This window comes from Anolis sagrei, chromosome 1, assembly GCF_037176765.1.
Source record: "Anolis sagrei isolate rAnoSag1 chromosome 1, rAnoSag1.mat, whole genome shotgun sequence".
Taxonomy (NCBI): Eukaryota; Metazoa; Chordata; class Lepidosauria; order Squamata; family Dactyloidae; genus Anolis; species Anolis sagrei.
This window is the reverse complement of record NC_090021.1, coordinates 240,773,389-240,796,054: the sequence shown is the minus strand read 5'-3', so window position 1 is coordinate 240,796,054 and position 22,666 is coordinate 240,773,389. Positions and strand designations below refer to the sequence as shown.

Below are 22,666 nucleotides of genomic sequence, written 5' to 3'. Positions count from 1 at the left end.
TGAATTTTTGAAGGAAATCCTCCCAAAAAGCAATGAAGAAACAGACAGCCCAAGACTAAGTGATAAAAGTGAAATAACTGTAGGAGATGCTTTATGGTAGACTGAAAGAAGCTGATAAAAACATGCCTTCCACAAATGGATTCTCAATGGGTTACAGGGCCTCCTTCAGATGTGTTGGCACTTTGAACACAACTTCCATCATCCTAGAAAACACAGTACTGTTTGGGGGTTGTAGTCCAACAGATTTGAAAACCCCAGATTGGAGAAAGTTACTATGATATTTGAATCCAACTGGGTTATCAAAACAGGAAAATACATTTTATATACATTTCTGGAAGCAATAAAACATTTCATAAAGGTTGTGACTTTAGGAATGTTCACAGATTAGGGCTAGAGATCAATCAGATCTCTAGGGCATGTCTGGGGTTCATGTTGACTTTCTTGAAAGCCTTGATCTCAATGCACACCTATCCCACTTTGCATCTGATGCAAATCAATGTGATTTTAACATAATTCACTGTAGCAGGATGTCCTATTCCTCTACAGTGACTTGAATCTGAGATCGATTAATAAAGCAAGTACTATTCACATTGCAGGGTACGTAAACCTTCAATGCCACACAGCGAAGGAGATGGTGTTACACCCTTCTCATAACCCCAGGTCATGAGTCATTACTGGCTCTTCTGTGTTCCCTCAACAAGTCCCCACTTTTTTCTTGGGCACAAGGAAACTCAGAACCTGAAATTTTAAACAAACAGTCCTCAGGCTTTTATTTTTATTGGTCCCTGGAAAAACAGGGAAGTATACACAACATGAGCTCGTCTGAATACTCTAAAAGCAATAGATCCCATTTGTTCTTGGACACCAAGCAGGGTCAGTTCTGGATAATAGTTGGGTGGGAGACTGCCAATGAATACCAGGCGCTGTAAGCTATATTTTAGGGAAAGAAACTGGCAAAACCAGCTTTGAGCATTCCTTGTCTATGAAACCCCTATGAAATTTGTGATGTCACCATAAGTTGACATCACAAATTGGACTGTGGCGCAGCTAGTTAGTAGTCAGCTGCATTAAATCACTACTGACTGAGAGGTCATGAGTTCAAAGTCAGCCCGGACCATTAACAGTGTAGCTTGCTGTTGACCTATACAGCCCGAAAGACAGTTGCATCTGTCAAGTAGGAAATTTAGGTACCGCTTTATGCGGGGGGCTAATTTAACTAATTTACAACACCATAAAACCTTCCAGCAGCATGCATGCGAATGAGGAAGTACTCCATCAAGGACTCTGTGTCACAAGTGGACTGTGAAGTGGCAGCTCCCCCTGTGGCTGGAATTGAGCATACTCTCATGAAGCTGGAAAAGCTAGAATGCTAAATTGCCTCTGTGTCTGTCTATATATGTTGTATGTCTATGGCAGTGGTTCTCAACCTGAGATCCCCAGATGTTTTTGGCCTTCAACTCCCAGAAATCCTAACAGCTGGTAACCTGGCTGGGATTTCTGGGAGTTGTAGGCCAAAACACCTGGGGACCCACAGGCTGAGAACCACTGGTCTATGGCATTGAATGATGATGTTTTCACCTTCTGACAACTGCTGGATGTTCAAGAAAAAATGTGCTTCTATTTCTTTAGAGGTAATAAAGCTGATCAGTTGAACAAAGTGCTTTCATTAATAAGCACAATAAAACTCCATATCCAGCTTTAGTAAACAACAACAAAATAATTAAGAAGAAATGTGTATGTTATGTGCAATAGTAACATTAACAACACAATCACAATTTCTTGCCTACGTGTAGTTCTCAGTAGTTCACTCTCATCCAGCCGGTATCCTAACACAGAACCAGGACTGATGCAAGATTTCTTGGGCTGCCTAGAGCCAACGACCAAATTGTTTTCCCCCACCATGTACAAAATCTGATGGGATCGCAGCCGAATCCAATTGTGAGGGTAGCAGGCCAAAGCTATACTGTGCATACAATTCTGTCCTTCCAGAAAGAATAATGGCTGAGGGTTACAAGAGGAATTGCCTCTCTCTTCTAATGACAGGGATGACTCTGCAGTGAAACTTCAGACAGACTCAAGTTCTTGACTCTGTTTCATGTTTTTATGCAACCTCTTTCTGTTGTGGACAACAAGACATGGAACTTTATATTCTCAGCCCCAGATCAATGCACACTAACCTCGTTTTTCCAAATGTGAAATATATGTTTACATTCTACGAACAGGAAGAATTTGGGTATCAGGGTCCACTTGACTTTTCATAAGTAAGCTGCTGCCTGTACGAACTAATGGGAGTGATAATGAGACAGAAGGCAAAAATGATTTAATCAAACCAATAATAAACTGGCAAGCCCTCTCTGCCAATAGATGTTTGAGGATAGACAAATAGATGGGCTGTTCAAGGAACTACAAAGGACACCATAGTGATCCCAACTGTATAGGGCTTCTAGCTATTTTGCGCTCCTAACTGTCCTTATTTTTACAAATTGTTTCATCTTGTTTTTCAGCTAGTCTTTCCCATCATTATTAACATCTTTCAGCTCCTATTTCATATCCTAGCTAAAAAAAAACATAGTTCCTTTGGGACAACAGACAATTGATATCAGACTGAAGTGGACTGAAATGGAATAAAGGCCTTCTGAAAGGAAGAGCTTTTATTTCCACGTATCTGCTGCTAGGAGACTCTGCTTTATTCTGTTTGTAACCAGAATGCTGACACCATGAGAAAAACACATAAAGTGTATTTATACTGCAGTATTCTCATATATCTTTAACTCCCATGGTTCCATTCAACAGAATGAGTGGCTCTGTGATTTGGGAAGGGACTCACAATTCTCTATAAAACATTTCTAGCGAATTCCCCTAAACTACAGTTCCCCAGTGGTGCAATGGGTTAAACCCTTGTGCCAGCTGAACTTGCTGATCGATAGGTTGGTGGTTCGAATTCGGGGAGCGGGTGAGCTCCTGTCTATCAGCTCTGGTTTTCCATGTGGGGACATGAGAGAAGTCAACCCTCATGTTTAAAGAGCTCCATTGGCTGCCGTGCATTTTCTGGTCCCAATTCAAGGTGCAGGTGCTCACCTACAAAGCCCTAAACGGTTTGGGACCCGCCTACCTGCGTGATCGCATCTCTGTATATGAAACCACACGATCTCTCCATTCATCTGGAGAGGCCCTGCTCACGATCCCACCTGCGTCGCAAGCGCATTTGGTGGGGACGAGGGACAGGGCCTTCTCTGTGATAGCCCCCCGACTCTGGAACTCTCTCCCCAAGGACATCAGGCAAGCCCCAACGTTGGCAGTCTTAAGGAAGAGCTTGAAGACCTGGCTGTTCCAGTGTGCTTTTCCAGAATAGGAAACTCCCAGCATCATGTTCCAAACGCACTTTATTAGAGATTTAAGATTGCCTGCACATCACACCTACCCTAAAATCCTTACATTTCACCTGTCATGTCCAGCACTTTTAATTTTATTCATTACATTTGGCCCGGCCCTTAGTTTTTAAATGTTGTATTGTCATGATGTATTGTTTTAATGTTTTACTGTTATTGCTTTAATGTTTATTGGTTTGCTTTATGAGTTTTTTGTTGTATTTTTATGCTGCTGTTTTATTGAGGGCCTTGGCCTTTGTAAGCCGCACCGAGTCCTTCGGGAGATGTTAGCGGGGTACAAATAAAGTTAATAATAATAATAATAATAATAATAATAATGAGGGAAGCCTCCCACAGGAGGGTAAAACATCAAACATTCAGGCATCTCCTGGGCAACATCCTTGCAGACAGCCAACTCTCTCACACCAGAAGTGACTTGCAGTTTCTCAAGTCACTCCTGACATGAAAAAAAAGTTCCCAAGGGAATATATAAACAATGCAGACATCTTGGGTCTTATACTGGGAAAAAGGCTAGATATCAATCAAGTAAATAAATCAATATTATTTCCTTAAGAGAGTTACAAACTACAGGAATGAAGAAAATGCTGAATGGCGAATGAAGAAAATGGCGAATAAAGAAAATGCTGAGCTGAAATCCTCTTGCAGATGAACAGCATAAACTCTACAGATATTAATGGGATTTATGCAACATGGTGTGCAAGACTCCACCCCACCTTGCTGTTGTCGTTTAAATGCACAAACATGTTCCCATTTATGATTACAGCACAGAAAATCACTCAGGCATGAAACATTGTTATGTATGTTAACTCTACCAGCTAATTTTTGCTCTTTATTACTTGGGAAAAAGGAAATCATAGAAGTACATAATGCTTGCCAAAGAAGCAAAGAAGTACAGCAACAGAAGTTCTCAGCTAGTCACAGATCAAAATTTAGAAATGCATGCTAAAGAAGGCTGAAGGCTGGGAAGCAAGCATTTTAACAAGAGACATGCGGTCAAGCTGGAATAACCCACCCAGGGCAGCCACAAAAGCTTTTAATCACAGCAAAAAATCTTCAGAAGGGTGTAGTTGTATAGCTAGTTTGACCTCTCTTCCTTACTTCCCCACCCACAACATTTGGTGGGACTCGCTAGAAAGGAAGAAAATGGGTTGGTGTGTGAATTTCCTGCCTTTCTACCCAAAGTGACAGAGACAAAAGAAGCAGCAGTGGATTTATGCAACCCTGTGGTCCTGTAAATGGATAGTAACAATTCTGTAAGGGATCACAGCTTTGGTAACAGAGGAAAATTCACAGTAGGGTTTCTCTGTTTAATAAAGCAATCCCTGTGGTGAGTCCATCTTCCACTCATAAAGCAAATGCTAAGCTTAATTCCACAATATTTGACTGTTAAACGTCTGTATTACCACACATTTCAAACAACAAAATATAATCTGCATAATAAGAATTTGATTTAAAACAGCCATGACAGAATGTAAAGATGATCTTAAGTATTTATATATTATGTGCTCAAATTGAAAATCTCATTGTATCTCTTTTACTTCTCTTTCAAAGTAGGCTTTCGTTACTTTCAAAATAGACAAGAAATCTTTCTTCAAGCAACTCAAAGTTTCCTTGCTAAGGCATTGCAGAACTATAGCAGTCTGACACTGCCATGTCTCAATGCCACACAACTCTGGGATTTGCAGTTTTGTAAGCTATTTATCTTTCACTAACAGAGAGCTCTGGTACCACAACAAACTAGAAATCCCAAGATTCCATTGGATGGAGCTATGGCAGTTAAAATGATGACAAACCACTATTTTCTGCAGTGTGTGTGCTTTTCAAGACAATAATAAAACTCATTAATTCTCCCTTAAAACACAGACTTCCAGATGAGACTTGTGTCACACCGTTCTATTAATTCTATGGAGCCTCCAGTGGCACAATGGGTTGGCATTTCAAATCCGGGGAATGGGGTGAGCTCCTGTCTGTCAGCTCAAGCTTCTCATGTAAGGACATAAGAGAAGTCTCCCACAAGGATGGTAAAACATCCGTACCCTGGGCAACGTCTTTGCAGACAGCCAATTCTCTCATACCAGAAGTGACTTGCAGTTTCTCAAGTCACTCCTGACGAAAAAAACCCTACAATGAACTTTACAGCCTCATTCATTTAATTTTTTGCATAAGTCCAGACAATGATATCCTCTAATCAGATTCTTGTTTTTCCATTGTTTCTTCCACCTTTGCCCTTACATAGAAGATCCAATAAGAAGTAAAAAACAAAATGGATGGTTCAGTGCTCTCTGTCTAAAAATCATGTTTCCTCCATCTCGGGAATCCATGGCATTCCAGATGCTGATAAATTACTGCTCCCAACATGCTTCACCACTGACCAGGCTAGAGCCATTGAAAACTGGAGTTCTAAAATATCTGAGAGGTCACAAGTCCTTGAATCCTTGAATTAGGCTAAACCTAGTATAGGAATTCCAAATCTTGTTCCCAAAGAATGATAGGACAGGGACATGAGCATGCTGTGGCCTTCATACTGTAACTGGCAGGTAACACACAAGACATTTTTGTAGCCTGCACAGCCCCTGGACACAATACACCACCTTTCTCTGTTCCCCAATGTCTCCAGGAACATCACTCTGGGCTTAGACCGAGACACAGAACCTGCCAGATCCTGCAATACCACCACACCCCAAAACCCAAGGACAAGTAGATGTTCAATCACTTATACTTTGGTTTTATGTCTTCTTACTTTTTGGTCATTTTTGGTTTCATTTTAAAAAAATGTTTTGATGCAACGAATGCCCTGTGTTAGTCTGCAGTAAAGTGTAGCCTCCTGATTGTTGACAGTTACCTGCTTCTGAATAGGGTGATTAACTACCATTAAAGAGAATGGAAGACTACTCATTTCCCAGTTCAATGCTTTATCTATCTGATGTGCAGTAATTTTTGTTTTCTAATGTACAAGGAACTAGAGCTAAATTAGTGGCCACTGGCTGCATCTACTTCTTTCTTGTCAACTTGACAGGGACTGGCAGCCAACAGCTCAGGGATTCAGGCCAGTTCAGGAACCACTACTTTGGGAAGCACTTCGCTACAGCTGGAAACAAGATGCATACTAAAACTAGAAAGTGTATCCTATACTAGGGATGATACCCAGCATGGGTAGTGGTTTGAGTGTTGGACTGGACTTTGGACACAAAGTTTTGAATCTCCGTGCAGCTGTGGAAAGCCAGTGATTGACCTTGAGCAAACCACACTCTCTCAACCATAGTCAAAGAACAAATCTTTCAATGGAAACTGTGTAATAGGTTCACCTCAGAATGGCCATAAGCCAGAAAGACATGAAAGTAAACAACAACAATAAAGGGATGGGTAGCTTCTGCTCTTGCAGATGGCTGGATCAGAATTATTGAATACATTCAGTTATAGTCAAGTCAACTCAACTTTATTTGTTTCCCGTCCCATCCCCCCTTGGGGACTTGGGGCAGCTAACAACATGGATGGCAGTCATTTGATGCGACACAAATACACAAAAATACAAATACATAATAAATTAAAAGCAGATAATACAACAATGTATCATAACTAAGACATAATAGCAATAAGATTATATAACTTAAGAACCAAGTTACAGTTATCACGAACTATATTTACAGGGAGAAAAATATTAACCCTCTTCCAGTAGAGAATGATGAGAAATAGCAAAGAAGATGACAGCTGGAGAAGAGTTCTACTAAAATTGTTGACTGTTAAAAAAAGGAATAAATGGGTATTAGAGCAATTCAAGCCTGAACTCTACCTATAAGCCAAGATGACTGAACAAAGACTGTCTTACTTTGACCATACTATGAGAAAACATGATTCACTAAAAAAAATTGGTGATGTTTTATAAAGTAGAAGGCTGAGGAAAAGAGGAAGACTGCATTTCTTCTGGAGGTTTAGCACAGCTGGTAAATCATCAACAATTATAAGATCTATCAACCAAAAGGTTGCAAGTTCGAAGCCCTGGGTTGGCAACTGTCAGCCTACCTTATTGTTTACCTAAGCAATTTGAAAACGGTTTTATCTGTGATTAGAGAAATTAGTACTGCTAAACGCGGGGGAGGTGATTTACAACGCCATAAAGAAAAAAGATGAGAAAATGCTGAGCGACCAAAAGGAAGGAGGAAGTTCTGATGACTCTACATCATAGAGGATAGAGCAACAGCACACCCTGGACTTGAGCCCAAACTTCCATGGCACCAAAAACAGCTGGACACCGAGTTGAAACAAACCACCTCCTTCTGTTCTGTCTGTGTATTGTCTATACAAAGTGGCATTGAATGTTTGCCGTTTATGTGTACTGTGATCCGCCCTGAGTCCGCTTCGGAGTGAGAAGGGCGAAATATAAATAAATTATTATTATTATTATTATTATTATTATTATTATTTCGGATTGCAAGATTTGATTAAGGAAGTCAAGGTTTCCCTTAGTCTGCAAGACCTGAGCAGAGAGCAACTTGGAGGTCCCTGATTCATGGGGCAGCCATATGTCAAATTCAACTTGATGGCCATTAACAACATAGTACGTAATCTGTAAATTACAAAGACACTAAAAATGAGCAGATGCTTAGTAATATCTAATTCTTCAGCAAACACCAATTACAAATCAAATAAGTGTTCAATCATCCTGAAATCTTGAGCACAATTATATTTTCCAGTAACTACAAAAGCTCTATGGACAAAAACCTGACACTTCCAGGTAGGTCTCCTTTTTGGGTGAATAAATGACTGCAGCACGCAAAGCAAGATTCTGCTCCCACAGTTACAGATCTACAGATCTACAAGCAATACTTCTGCATCAATCATGAAACAGAAAATATGGCTGGAGAAGAACACTAATTCCCAGGAAGCCACTACACATCCAGAAGTGCATCACTTCCCAATTGGAAAAAAAATAGGAAAAAGTAAAAAAAAACCCAGAGGCTAAAGCAACATTTATTCTAAGCCTAATACATTTAAAAAGAAAGAAAAAAATCTTTCCTTGGATGCATGTTTGTGGCCCTCCAGCTGTTATGGGGCTGGAATTTTAATTATCTCTCGCCACTGGCTATGTTGGCTGGATATGACAGAAGATTCAATTTAATAACCTCAGGAAGGCCACGTTTTTCAGGCTTGCCATAATGACTCCTATACACATTTATTCCCATCACATTCTTTCACATTTCTCTTAATGGATGTGAACATGTTTTCTCAAAGCAGAAAACTGGAGTGCCCATGCCATGGACACTTCTGAATTCTAGATCATAAGCAACATAATTGCAGTGTATATTTTATTTTAGGGTCCTGGTTTGTTTGGCGTTCTGATGTTTCTTAGAAGTTCTTCCACCCCACCCTAGGGCTAAGGGAGGATTTTAAGGAAAATACCAGGCATCATCAAGGTATCACTGCTTAAGTATGGCTACAACACATCACTATTCATAGCACTTTTGCTAGAACCCACAACTATGCTAACAAATTCCTTCCTTGTTGAACATAACTGAACACACAGAGCCATGTGGGGAATCCTGTTGGAAGGTTGCGTTGTTCCTTATTGAACATAACTGGACACACAGAGTCATGTGGGGAATCCGCAAAACACAATGAGTCAGCTGAGCTCACAGATCACACCCTGGTTATTGTACGCATGGATTAAGACCACACCTTGGTCATCATTACTGTCATGGTATATATAGCTTAAGAGCATATCTTGGTCATTATTATTGCCATAGTATGCATAGGTTAAGAGCAAAGCCCAGTCATCATTATGGTCATGGTACGCATGGCTGAAGAGCATACCTTGATCATCGTTATGATCATGGTATGCATGGGTTAAGAGCATACCCTAGTCATTATTATGGTCATTGTACATATGAGTTAAGCTGTTGGAACCTTAAATCCAATGCTTAGATTCTTATTGCTCAGTAAGCAGCCTCTAACCAACCAGAACTGCTCAGTTTTTTTAGTGTTTCTCAGGCTCTATCAACAGTGTTTTCCTTTGCAGATTTTTGCAGGTCAGACTGGTATGGATGGCAAAGGCTGGGGAACTTTGCCTACATTCCATGCATACCACTCTGCTTGAGCTACCTATAAGTGCCATGTAAAACTGTTGAATGACCTAGGCACTCAAACTGTTGGTTACTGTAATAGGTTTAACCAACTTTTGGTTACTGCCTGCAAACTTATTACTTTGGGAGAGAAAAATTATACTCCATTGTCCTCACTAATTTTATTCTATAGGGAAAAGACATTCTAAATTCTTCTAGACTGCATCCCTGAAGGAATTTTCCTTCTTTGTCAACATAATTAAATAATATTAGAAAACTGCATATTTTATGTAATACCTTCACAAGCACTTGTTTGGATGATGCCACCCATACAGATCTCAATTACATTTACCTGCTTTTTGCATTAGAAGAAATTGCAATAGTCCTTGGGGCTTGGTGATTTTTTATTGTACATTCAAAAGGGATCTCAGTTACATACAATAATGTTCTAGTGTGTACCGAAACAGGAAAATAAAGAACAAAAGGAGGAAAATTAGCCACACAGGTTGTAAGTTTCTATAAAAGCTGGCCAAGGGTTCAAACATAAGTCCATTTTCAATTATACATCATTTTTTCAAATGTTCTAAGAGCAGTGTTAGATCTCCCATCGGATCACGGGGGGGGGGGGGGGGGGAGATTGCCAGTAATGAAGTATCACTCTTTTAGCTGTGAAAAGGGCACAAAACTCCATTTCAGTTGCTCATTTGTTAATATTTTTTCTGTGTCAGGAGCGACTTCAGAAACTGCAAGTCGCTTCTGGTGTGAGAAAATTGGTTGTCTGCAAAGACATTGGCCAGGAGACGCCCGGATGTTTTGATGTTTTACCATCCTTGTGGGAGGCTTCTCTCATGTTCCTGCATGGGAAGCTGGAGCTGACATATGGGTTTAACCCATTGCACCACCAGGGGCTCCTATTTGTTAATTTGCAAAAAGCAGATAAATACATGTACTGGAGATCAAAGTAATTTCGAAATTTATTTGTATACTCTTACCCAACATGTCACTACTGTGGAATAACTCCAAAATATTTGTGTTAAGGAAAGCATTAGTGATATTATATCTTCAACAATCTGCTGGTTTAGAAAGTCCTTTCTTGAATAGATATTGTGTTGATCAGTACACCCAAAATAGCAAAGTCTGCTATATAAGTTCTATAGCCATGTTAGTTAGAGATGTTGAAACCATCAACCATTGGTTAGTCAGAACTGGATATTCTAATACTCTATTCTTGCTGTTTATCTATTTATTTATGAATGAATATTTGGTTGCCCCCTCTAATACAAGGGAAACTTGGATGCACTTAAAGCTGCAGGGCCAAATCTGGTGTGTCATGAATATTTTGGTTGTAAATATTGCCATTTAGCTGACCAAGGGCTCCTGCAAAATTGACACCAACAAAAAGTATCTGATTCAAGGTAGTAATCTCATTATTAGCCCACTCCTTCCACTGTAGTTCAAGTTAAAATGCCCTAACTTTTAGCCACATACCCAAATAAAAATATTATTTGATTGTGTTCTGGGTGACATGGTGCCAATCAGTTGTTTTGACTTACATATCCCAAAATTACATGGGATGCCCTAAATTTCTCGTTTGTTTCATCTGGCAGGTTCCTGTTCCAAACATCCTTTGAAGCTGTTGGATCCAGAGCAAAACAGCCACAACTGTGCCATTCTGCTAATCTTGGTAAAACAATGACAGGATGGGTGGAGTGAGCAGCACAAGATGTGAAGTGACTACACACACACACACACACACAGAGAGAGAGAGAGAGAGAGAGCTCTAAAAAGTTGGGATTTGGAATGAATGAGAGCTTGGAAAAGTTACATTTTAAATTCCAGAATCTGCAGCTGGCATGGCCCATGCCAAATTGAATAGGGAATTTGGGCATCTATCTTTGCCAAACTCTGGAAGGAATTGTGACATGATGCAAACATAATTTTGAGGGAAATAGAAGGGGTAGAAAGACAATTAAAATACCATTGGCAAAAAGAAAGTTTGTTTTAAGAGTGGGAGGATTATGCAGTCCAAATAAGGATAGTCACCTCATTACACTTCACATTGCAGTATTCAGCTTGATAAATGAAATACCATGGCATATACAAGCGTTCCTCAGATTTCACCAATTATGATGTAGTGTTAAGATGTAGGTACTGGCTTCGCTGTGCGGCACCTACATAAACACTCCAGGGACCAGTTTAAGGCTGGGATGATGGTCACAGAATATGCTGATTATGGACTGGAACTGGACCCAGGAACTCAGTGTCCATGGCTGGACAGCTGCCAGAAAATATGATATTTTTTTTTCTTAACCAGTCCACTGAAATGTGCTGATGTGTTACAGATGATCAGAGTATATTCTGGTTTTGAAGCCTGCATGGAATATGGTTGCAGCACATGATCTGGCTTGTTCTGGACTTTCTGGTGAGTTTTTTAAACATGCTTGATGGGAGCTGCAGTAAACATTGGAGGTGTGCATTTTATGCCCCTCCCTCAAGCCAGCTTTGAACTGCCTGTGTAGACAGTATAAATACTGAGTAAACATGAAGACATTATTATGCCATCCCAGTCCTTAAATACTGAGCAGGTGGCATAATAGGTAGTATGCTAAGGTTTGACTGGAAAGACCTGGGACCATTCACATTGCACAATTATAGTGCTATCAATATACTTTAAATGCCATGGAATCCTGGGACTACTAGTTAGGTGAGTCAATTCTAAATGTCATTGCAAACCCTATATTGCAAACTCTTGGATTCCATAGGATAGAAGTATGGCAGTTAAAGTGGAATGATGGTCCTAAAACGGCCCCAGGGTTCAGCTATGACACTGATGGAATCCATTGGGCAACCGGTCTCTGAGTGTAACTAACCACATAAAGGGTTATTATGAGGCTAAAGCAAGCTAACTCACACCCTTGTATGCTATCCTGGGGCAAGTGGACAAAGGGTACAATACAAATAAGAGAAATATTACAGCTCATAAAATGCAGTGCCTCCGCCATTTTTTATGTGGATGAAATTCATCACTATAAAATATGATGTATTTCTTGTGCTTAAAACAATACAGGAAAGGTTACTGCCAGTCAAATCTGTTACTTTTGTACTTTGGTAAAACCAACTTCCTTGCTCCCTTCTTCAAAGACCCTACACTGGAGTTATAACCGTTTCACACTATTTTGAATATCATGTCTTCTGAATGACCCCGCTAGGAAATTATAACTATCTCACCAAGATTCCACAGAATAGGGCTATTGATCATTAATAATGGAATCAACCCGCTTTAATAGTCTCATGTAGATTCCTTCCCAGCATTGTTCTTTTGTTTCACCACTACTTATGAGGGATTTACAGACTGGGAGAACTTTTTTTCTAAGCGTTGCTTGAAATTATGCCTCAAAAATTATAATTACAGTGTTACATTATAATTATGCATGTGCGTTTCAATAAAACCAGCAAGACAGAAATACAAGAGGAAGGAAATATATTACAGTTATGGGTGGCAAATTAAAAGATGAGTATTCTGAGTGAATAACAAATAAAAGACGACTACGAAAGTTAATAAAAGTGATTGACTCTGTTCTCAAGCTAACCAACTAGGATCACTGCACTCACGAGAGGAAACAGAACCTTACAGACAAATTGTCCAGTCAGGTAAAAGGTAGCTGATATGAACAGGGAATGACATATAGAAACTCTTTTGTCTTTGCCATGATGAAGCCTCAGAGACATTTCAGAAAAAAATACTTTATCTAGAATCATAGAATCACAGAGTTGGAAGAGACCTTGTTGGCCATCTAGTCCAACCCCCTGCCAAGACACAGGAAAATCTCATTCAATGCTACAGTCAACCTTCCACATTCTCTGCATAGGTCAAGGGCACATGATCACCATGAAAGTGAAAAATTGTGAATAAAGTAATTGCTATATATATTTTACTGATAGAACACATCTCTAGCGATTTCTAGGTCTTCTGGAAGCTGACCAGAGAATCCCTTCAGAAGAAGTAGGAATTCCTAGAGGGGTGTTCTCTCTAGAAATCACCAGGTCTTCCAGCATGACTGGAGGAAATTTTTCAGAAAATCACACTGGAGGACCCAGAGATTCCTCTGGGTCTTCCAGCATGACTGGAGGAAATTTTTCAGAAAATCACACTGGAGGACCCAGAGATTCCTAGAGATACTATTTTAAATCAAATCTATAAATTAAAAAAATCTACAAAGGTCAAAACTGCAAATATAGAAGGACAACTGTATATGGTACAGTGGCAATTACAACACACTAAATAAGCTATAATCTTGTCGCATGAAAGACCCATTCTACATTCTGTGTAGGAGCAACTACTAAGAATAGAAATTGTTCCAAAGCTATGTCTTAGCCAGATAGTCTGTAAATTCAAGGGTTTATCAGTATAGTGAATTGACAACATCAATACCAAAGTAGTTGCTTCATGAAATGTCTTGACATGCATTCTATGTCTAAAATTTTCACCAGTGCCTTGTTGTTGCTGTTGTGCATCTTCAAGTCATTTTTGTGTGTAGTGACCCTATATGTAACCTTATGGGGTTTTATTACCAATAGTTACCAAAGTAGATTTGCCATAGCCTTTCTCTGAGCTTGAGTTAAACAGGGCTGGAGAACCTGTGGCCAGCCAGATGTTGCTGAATTCAACCCCATCAGTCCTAGTCAGTGTCTTAAATGGCAAGGAGTAACAGGAGCACCATCAATATTGGAGGGTTGAAGATTTCTCACAGCAGATCTAAAATGTGAGAACCAGAAATTTGAGTCACTGCTCTGGGAATAAAATAAATGGAATTTAAGATTGGACTTAATGCAGAAATAGAGATATTGTTGGACTGCAGGCCTTGCCAACCTAGCCTAAGGTGAGTTGCAGTCAAACAACATCTCAGCACCTCATATTAATTCCAACACCTAACTTAATAAAAACACGGGAATTTTAAATGTTTTAGCTAACTGGATGCCTAAAGAACTCTCCATTGTGGTAGGTCAAATCAGGAATTATATGGCCTTCCTGGTGTCATTGAAATCCAATTCCCAGCATTCTTCATTTACTCAAATTGCTTGGTTCATCAACACATGTAGGCTGTGCATTTCCTATCCTTCTGGTGGGCTTTTAGGAAAGAGATAGATAAGGACTGCTGCTTTGGGTACTGATATCCTATTATAAAGCAAAGACTTGGACTTTCATAGAATCTTAAAGATTATATGATTTGTGGGATTAATTAAGTCTTCCAGTGTTTGGCAATCTGACCAAAACAGTATGAGCCATCTTGATTTTTGTGGCTGAAGAATACTGACTAATACCAGCATTCTGAATCTGGAAATTACTAACATCAGTCCTACAATAACAAGGCAACTTCTTCCACTCTCTATGCATCTCCTTAAAAAAGTGTTTTTGGGGATGGGGAGTGGTATCAAAATCAAATCAATGTACAAATTATTACACATGATGATCAGATAAAACGGTAACCTGTATAAATTAATAGGATGGATTCTAAGGGCTGTATAAATTAATAGGATGGATTCTAAGGGGTTGTGTTAGCAAGCCATAGTCCAGAATGTCTTACATGTCTGAGATAACTGGTGTGAGTTATGTAATGTAGGATAATTGGTATGTGGATTTTTATGCTTATTATGATAGAAGTACTTTCTATGCAATATAGAAAGTAAATAACCATGGCCATACAGTCTTAGGCAATCGCCCTCTCAGAAAACTCATAAATCACATCTGGGAGACAAGAAGTTGGCCACCAGTTAGTAACATGAGTTACCAGTTCACTACAAAAGGAAACTTCTATTGGCATGGTGATGTGTCTTAGGACTTTGGTCCTAACCATAGTTAGCAATGCCTCTCTTGTACATAAGGGTGGTAGAGTGCTCTCCATCACTTCAGCTGATCCAAAAGACATCATCATGCTTTTATTAATGCATAGATTAAATCAGTTAGAGGGCTGCCTTTTTGCATTTCTTTGAAGATGGGTCTGTTCCAACCACAGTTTTCTGTTCTTTTGTTGCAGCAACCTTTGAGCTTGCATTATTTACCACATGTGAAACCTTAAAATAATCACCTCTAACACTCTGCAACATACAGAATGCATCATTTCTCTTGTGATGTTTTGTCACAAAACAAAAATCGAAACCATTAGACCAAAAATTGCATCCAAAAATTGTATAGTTAAAAGGATCCTCTCAGAAGCCAACCAAGGCCATAAATTTGAGAAAGGGAGTAGCATTGTCCTGTCTTCAATAGCTCAAAAGATATACGGTACTCATACAATTTTGCCAGTGTTTATCCAATCACTCATAGTATTCCTAATAGCATCTCCTCTTCTTCACTAAAAGAACAACCTGTAAACCTGAATGATCCCTTGATCCACTGGCTTGCCTTCCAGTTGAATCCTTACTGATCTACAGTCTTTGGCTCAGTCTAGTTTTACTCTGTCAGGCCATCATATTGATTAAAGAAACTATAATTATCAACTGGCAGGTCAGATCCTGAGTCACTAACAGAGATTTGGGATACGCAGAGAAAATGTTTATGCTGTGGAGCTAATCATTCCTGCCTGCTAATTGCTGCATGTCAAACTTCCAAAGCCAGGCTCTGAGTTTCTTATGTGCTTACAAATACTTTTGCATGTAAACAAGCTTTTAAATTTATTATTTTAAACTTCTAACTCCAGCTCTGCACACCATATTGGAAACAAAGCTGGGAAAAGGTACTTTTTTCTTAACCATAATCTAAATAATTTTAAGAACTGTAGTCTGAAAAAGTACCATAACTTCCACAAGCTCCGGTTAAAGGACAATGTTCTAGCTAACCACAAAGTGTGATTGTCAAACTTTGAATCAGCTTTATTATTATTATTATTATTATTATTATTACTATTATTATTATTCCCCCCCCCCCTGCATTTTAAAACTGAGCAATTTTATTTTATGTCTTGGGTGTTGGTAGTGGTTGTTGTTATAATTGTATGTGCTATTGTTTTAGAGTTATATGCTGCACCTTGGAGTGCCCTTGTAAGCTGCCTTGAATCCCTCCAGGGAGATGATGGTGGGATACAAATCAAGATGATGATGATGATTTGTAATTTAATACTGAGTATTAAAGATGTTCCTTTAATGAAAGAATCTAATAAATGCATTAAATTTGGCTCCACAGCTTCTGTATCTTTAGATCATGTGAAATATTTTTCATAAATCCAAAGTGATAACAAAATAGAGTGGAAAGAAAAGGAAAATGGGTAATGCCCACTGTGATTTGAAGAGTTTAGCAAAATGTCTGAGCCTTTCAAGAAATTTAGACCAATGGAAATTTAATTCGGAGAGATCTGTGTGTTTGAAGCAAGATGTCTTTCTCCCTTCCTCAATTGTTCCTGTCCCTTGGCAAAAGAATTGAGGCATAATGTTCATGCAAGCTCCAGTGAATGTGCATAGTTTTCTTGAATATACAGTGTCTGTTTCCAGTGGCTTGTACTCAGAGCTGTTGTTCTCTGTTTAGAAGCTGGCAATTTTTCTAATTTAGTCAGTGTTTTCCAAAAGAACAGCTGGGCACACCTGAAGACTTACACATGCCTCAACTTGCACGAATTAAGATACTTGTTAATCACGACTCCTGCTGTCATTCATGAAATTAATAAAGCCCATTTGTTGTTTGCTGTGGGAGTCGCTTTCCTCCCAGCCTTCAAGGATAATAACTTTTGGATGAAGTCTGACACCTTTCCGCATGATAATCAAAAAGTGCAAGCCTAAAGATAAGATTGCAAGTGCTGGCAGTAGCCTCCAAGCTTTTGCCACAAAGCTGGCATATTGTATCCGTATTTGTGCAAATATTCTGGGGTGCAAACACGGCAGCAGGTATTATGGTCCCTCAACCATGTTTCCCAACCACAAACATTAACTGAGTACATCAAAAAAGAGGCAGAAGGAAGGTGACTGTATGGCAGTGAATCCATCATCTCAATATTACTTTCATTTTTGATTACTAACTAGACTTTGACTTCTCCTCATTATTGTCTAAGAGCAACTGTTCTCTAGCATTGCAATGACTTGTCTGAAATCTGACAGCTTCAAAGCCCTCAAAGGGTATTTCTAGACATGCAATTGCCACACCTTGTGTGTGAATTTTGCAGATGTATCACAAAATATCATAATCCAGTTGTGATCAACCTGTGTTTCCGCTCCACTCTTTCCACTTCTTTTTCTTTTCATATGACATCTATTCTGGAAAGAACAGAGGAGGAGCATAATCTTTTTGCTGGCATGGGTAGAAAGATTAAGGTGGCATAGGAAATTATCATGCTATGTTGTTATAGTATTATTATTCCACTTTAACTAACAGGACAACATCCTATGAAATCCTGCCATTTTCAATAAAGGGAGGGCAATTCAGAATTATCAGCCAATGTGTCCTTGGGCCTGACTAAACTCCAAGTCGCAGAATACGATGGGATGCAACCATTGCTTTTGAAGTGGAATAATAGCCCTGAGGAAGGTGAATAGCATGTGAAGATAGGTGATGTGGTGGGAAGTTCTTGCCTTTCTCCACATGCTAAGCATGTTCTAGTCAGAGCCAACTTAAGAAGCAGCCAAGTTGTGTAACTGTCAATTTCCAATATCTGATAAGATCTCAAAATGAAATTGCCTGGACCAGAGATTGGGCATTGCCCAGTTAAATGGATGGGTTGGGATTTAAAGCTCCATCCTCAACTATGTTGATTTAGAATAGTGATTCTCAAACTATAATACTCTAGGTGTTTCAACTCCCAGAAGAACAGGTGCCTTGATCAATGATCTAGGATTCCGGGAGCTGAAGTCCAAAACACTAATTTAGAAATAAACTTAATTGTCCTTTGCTGCAACCACTCTTTCTCAAAGGAATTCATTAGGTGAATGCACACACAGGGAGAGAAGGAGGGCAGTCTGCTGTATTTCTGTTTCAAAACCTGTGAAACATACACTGGGGTGCTAACCTAACACTGGGAATGTACTATGTGGATGTCCATTGCAAAGGGATTGGACAAGAGAGAGGAAGGTTTCATTTCCCTATCCTCATTTAGTGCAGAAATCCTTTGAGGTCACTAACATTCTTAATTATGCATGGAAAGTATTGCGGTTAACAAGCCATGATTCCATCTAGGAAGGATTTGTATCCAAGCTGCCTGAGCGTGGATACAGTAGTTTGTCCAGTAGTCATTTCATGGTCCTACATCCTGATTTGGAAACTCATGCCCATTATCCAAACATGGTAGTGTCATCCTATTGAGTTGGAGCTTCTGATAATTAAAATCTGCCCAACATAATAGAAGTATCAGTCATCAGCACTGCCCTTAATCTAATAGGAAGCTGTTGAGAGTTGGCAAAATGTGGGGTCACAACCAACTCCCTGCTAACATAAATTGACTAACATAAATTATTTTCCACAGTTTTGGGCAGGAATTTCTTAGCCGTACTTGAATAATCTGGCATTACCTACTGTCTTCCATGCAAGCATTAATTAGGCAACGTAGATTCCCAAAACAGATGTGGCTGGGTGTGTTTAGGGTGGCACGATAGTTCCATGACATAATTATGTTTAGTAGTAGGTATTGATTATGGTCGTGTGCCTTTAAGTTGTCTCCATCCTATAGTGAGCCTATGGTAAACCTATCTCAGGATTTTCTTGTCTAGTATAACCCTATTTATTAGAAGAGTTTATACCTATCCCTACAATGTAAAACATTTTCTAGGTCGGTGGTTCTCAACCTGGGGTCCCCAGATGTTTTTGGCCTACAGCTCCCAAAAATCCCAGCCACTTTACCAGCTGTTAGGATTTCTGGGAGTTGAAGGCCAAAAACATCTGGGGACCCCAGGTTGAGAACCACTGTTCTAGGTGCAGAAACCACCTTGAATATTGAACAAGTTGATTCATACAGATGACTAATATAAAATTAAGAGCATGAGTACAGAAAGCCATTTACTAGTTTGTCCACTGACACACTGACCATAGAACTAACAGCTAAATCACATGTTTGTTATCATTTTGCCAAGTAAGAAGGAAGCCTACCTCCCAATCTAGATGGCCATCTCCTTCACTCTGAGAGACTCATTGTGTTACTGCACTTACAGAAAAAATGGTGTCTTAGGAGCTCAGTCTTGTTTGTTTGTTGGATTTATGTCCCACCTTTTTACTGAGTTGGGATCAGAGGAATAGGTCTTATTCCGCTGTGGGGTTTTGCGGGACCACCATTGTCCTCCTCCTCAACTGTGCTAACTGTAACGGGTTGGGAAAGAGCTGCAAACCTGGCCCCGCCTGTGTCTCTCAGTCTTCCAGATATGAGCAGATTAATGTAGAAAGAAGCCATGGGGAAACACCACTACCTGCTTTCTCATAAATAGGGACCACGGATGTCCCTGACATTTCTTGCTTCCTTATAACAATGTCAACATACCTCAGCCTCCTCTTTCATAACAGCTCTCTTTAAACTAAAAAAAGACTAATCAACTGGGACTTTTAAACTGGACCATCTTTTCCTCTAGACAATCAAAGAACTAGATCATATTAATACAGAAGAATCTCATTTCTCCAACTATCCATAACATATAGGAACAGGAAGTTTCTATAAGAAGTTTCATCTTCTTTACATGGTTGTATATTGACCTGAAGCTACATGGTTGGCACAAAATTCATAGTTGGGAGGGAGAGAGAAGTGGTTTGAGATTACAACAATAAACAAATACAGAGGGCAAATAGGCCTGGTATTTCCACCTGGACTGGATCAGATATGCTAGGGCCATCAGATGATGCTGCCAACCACCAATAAACCAAAATGGACAGTTGTTGTAGGGCAGTTGTTGTAGGGCAGATGAGCATAATATATACCCCTTTTGGTTTGTTTACTCAAATACTTCATTCTTTCCTTTTAGAAATGGTGTTTCCTCCCAAATAAAGGTATTGAAAAAAAAATCTCTTTTTTTTTATCCCCTGTGGCATGACACTTCCAGCATTTCAGTGAGTGTAAAATGTAAACGTTGTATGCTCAAAAGTTTTTCCCCTTTTTCTTTTTCTAGGTCTGGGTGAACTGTCTTGTTTGTTTTCTGTTCTAACACGTCAGGCACATTGAAGCAGTTGTAAAGCATAAAACTAAGGATGGGGTGGAGAAACTTTAATTGTGCACTTCCCAACTGAAAGAAGACACATAGTTTGTTTTTTATGCTTGGTTGTTATTTTTAAATGAACTACAAAAGTTTTAATTTAATTTCAGGGATGATGATTATTATCTATTTTATCAATGTCATCATAGGGGCAAGGCAGTATATATTGTCCTGCAATTGTTTGTGCGCCAATAAAATGTAAATTAAAAAGTTTTGAAATAATCTCCATGGCTGGCTAAGGCATCGAAAATTATCTAGGTGCAGCACTGATGGGTGTCATTTTTGGATGGTGTTCCTGTGGATAAATTGTGGCATTCACGTAATATATGTGTGCAATGAGTTTGAAGGGCAAAGGCCACCATTTTTATAAGCGCATGATTCATAGATAATACTGTGTAAATGCATTTTGAACTTGGGAACAGATTCCAGAGTAAAAAAAATGCCCCACAGTGAAATCGTTCAAAATAGCTTGGAATGTCTGAGTGAGAAAAGAATGTGCTCGTTTGTCCCTTTACACTTCCAGGACAATCTTTAGTGACAATGAGCAATCCTGCTGTTCAACATGACATCAATTTTTTTACTAATTAAAGGCAAGGACCAATTATATCCAATTGCTCCCTTTGTCCCACAACACATTGATTAGTTCATGTGGTTTTAATAGCAGGCAACTTTTTAGAAAGCTTTTCTCTCACACAACCTTCAGAAGTATTGTTTTAATAATTAACATTATTTTCTATTAGCCAAGGTGTGTCTGTGCAAACACAGAACACTGTCACATTGCTGGATTTACATTTCAGAATAGGCTTGCACTAAATTAAAGTAAAAACAAAAGTTTTCCCATGAATACTGAGAGCTGAAGTTCATTTCACAAAGCTGATAGACAAGCAAAGAACATCTGTATCAGTGCTTGCATGCTTGCTTGCTCTCTCTATCTCTCTCACACATGCACACACATATGCCTCTACCTCTTTTGGATCTAACACAATTCAAGACAAATTGAGACCTCTTTTTAAAAAAAGTAATAAGACATTCATACTCTGTTATATAACTCCCTGCTCAAGAAGGCATTTCCTGGGGCCTATGGGATCTTTCGGCTAGGGATAGGGATGTGTTGTGCCACCCAAATGACGCTGAGAAAATTCTGCCCTTTTCCCCTTATTTCTATATTTAACTTCTTTCAGAGCTGTAGATTACAAACTGTGCTCCCTTTTCCAAATACACACACACACACTTCCTTAACTATGCAAAATGTTGTACTGTGGCTTCATGGCAAACTCTGGGCGAAACAATGTTAAACACAGAAATGCATGGCTCACCTTTTGCTCAGAAGAGTCAGCTGGAATCTGCCAGCTTCTGAAGTTTGTTTTCCACTTTTCAGCTCCCTCTGCTTACTCCAGGTTTTCTGCCATTCTCAACTTCCCTAGGCTTCCTCCTCTGCTCTATTCAGCAAAAGTAGGACGACTGATGTTCACCAGCCTCTTCCTGCTCCTAGAATTATAAGGCTGGAGAGAGAAGCACAATCTCAACGCTGGTTGCCTCCTGCTTCTTGTTCTCTGTCCCCTTTTCCTTCCCGATCAGACTTTCAGGCTTCTCTGAGAGCAGGTGGAAGGGCTTTCTGTGTTCAGTAAGAGGAGGAGAAGGAGGGAGGGAGAGGTGGAGCCACAGCCAATGCCACAGGTTACTGTATAACCAGAAGCCTGGGCGCCTGCGAGCCTGGTATCTCTGCTGACACCTGGTGCAACACAGAGAAGCCAGAACAAGCCACTGCCTGTGAAGATTGCAGGGCGGGCTTTATTTGTTGCTTGGCTTCCTCCTTGAGAATTTTTGGATCCCAGAAGCCAGGAAAGAGAGCCTTGGCTTGAGTTGGGTTGTGTTTTGTTTCCCCGCTCACAGGGCAGGGTGGGGAAATGACCAACCTAGCTTCTCTTGGTAAGGAAACAAATCTACCTTTGTCAAGCAGAAGCCAACCCTTAGAGGACGGCGGCCGACTTGTGAGCCCTCTCTGTCTGGCGCGATGTTCATCCTGCCAGTATAAGCGGTGCCCACCCTGTCCTGGCATCGTAAAGGTGG

The 22,666-nt window shown here is 39.7% G+C and overlaps 1 protein-coding gene across 1 annotated transcript in view; it reads right to left on the bottom strand.

Annotated features, from left to right (window-relative positions):
• Nucleotides 1-22,298, bottom strand: part of EPS8L2 (EPS8 signaling adaptor L2) — a 123,548-nt gene extending 101,250 nt beyond the window's left edge. The window contains exon 1 of the mRNA XM_060769340.2: nt 21,913-22,298. The gene's annotated coding sequence lies outside the window, so the exon portion shown is untranslated. The remainder of the gene's footprint in view (nt 1-21,912) is intronic.
• Between the last annotated feature and the right edge of the window lie 368 nt (nt 22,299-22,666).